The sequence below is a fragment of the Gossypium arboreum genome, chromosome 7 (genome assembly GCF_025698485.1).
Source record: "Gossypium arboreum isolate Shixiya-1 chromosome 7, ASM2569848v2, whole genome shotgun sequence".
Lineage (NCBI taxonomy): Eukaryota > Viridiplantae > Streptophyta > Magnoliopsida > Malvales > Malvaceae > Gossypium > Gossypium arboreum.
In genome coordinates, this window is record NC_069076.1 from 55,879,149 (window position 1) to 55,880,397 (window position 1,249).

Here is a 1,249-nt window from a genome sequence, read left to right on the forward strand (position 1 = left end):
GAGTTTAAGGAATTTACCAAATTGTTCATCTGAGCGGTCTTTCCTTGTTGTGTTGGGGTATGGCACACAAGGTTTATATTTGACATTCACTGATTTGTTTTTATTATGACCTACCTCACCTTGACCTCTGCTTAACATAGTTTCTTGCCTCGATTCTGGCTCAGGCTCAACGAATCCTTTTTCATCTTGAACATTAATTGCGTTGGGTTGTTCCCTTGGGTTGGGTTCAGTATTACTTGGCAAGCTACCTTGTGGTAGTTCGGAGATTAGTTTGGAAAGCTGGCCTATCTGAGTTTCGAGCCTTTGGATCGATGCTTATTGATTTTTAAGTGTTGTCTCAGTGTTTTAGAAATGGGTTTCTGACACCGAGATAAATTTAGACAGCATCTCTTCAAGGCTCGACTTCTTCTCTTGTTGGTAGGGTGGTTCTTGGAAGCCTGGAGGATGTTGTGGTTTTCGACTTCCCTGACCACCCCACAAGAAATTTGGGCGGTTCCTCCAACCTGCATTGTAAGTGTTACTATATGGATTGTTTTGAGATCTAGGATTGTTACCCATGTAATTTAACTGCTCATTATCCATGTTGTGGTCATAAGGTTGGTATTCCGAATTGCTTGATCCACCTCCACTTGCTTCGCACTACATTACTGGGAGAACTTGTGAAGAACTAAGAAAACCATCAATTTTCTTATTCAAAAGTTCTACCTGATTAGAGAGCATGGTAACCGAATCGACGTTATAAACACCGGCTGTTTTCGTTGGTTTTGTCATCATGACTTGCCATTGATAGTTATTCAGTGACATCTCCTCTATAAACTCATAAGCATCTTCAGGAGTTTTATTATTGATGGTTCTGCCAGCAGCTGCGTCAACCATTTGCTGAGTCGAAGGATTTAGGCCATTATGGAATGTTTGAACCTGAAGCCAAAGTGGTAACCCATGGTGAGAGCACCTTCTCAGTAAGTCCTTGTATCTCTCCCATGAATCGTAAAAAGTTTCTAAGTCTATCTGCACAAACGAAGAGATATCATTACGTAATTTGGCCGTTTTAGCCGACAAAAAATATTTTAATAGAAATTTTTTGGTCATTTGTTCCCAAGTAGTGATTGACCCTCGTGGTAATGAGTTCAACCACTGTTTAGCTTTGTTCCTCAACGAAAAAGGGAATAACCGAAGACGAATGACATCATCAGAAACACCATTAATTTTAAATGTATCGTATAGTTCCAAAAAGTTTACTAAGTGAGCG

The 1,249-nt window shown here is 40.0% G+C and overlaps 1 non-coding gene across 1 annotated transcript; it reads left to right on the forward strand.

Moving 5' to 3' along the window:
• The first annotated feature begins 934 nt into the window (after window positions 1-934).
• Window positions 935-1,041, forward strand: LOC128295668 (small nucleolar RNA R71). Its single transcript, XR_008286228.1, has one exon. It is a non-coding gene; the product is annotated as a small nucleolar RNA R71 (small nucleolar RNA).
• The last annotated feature ends 208 nt before the right edge of the window (window positions 1,042-1,249 follow it).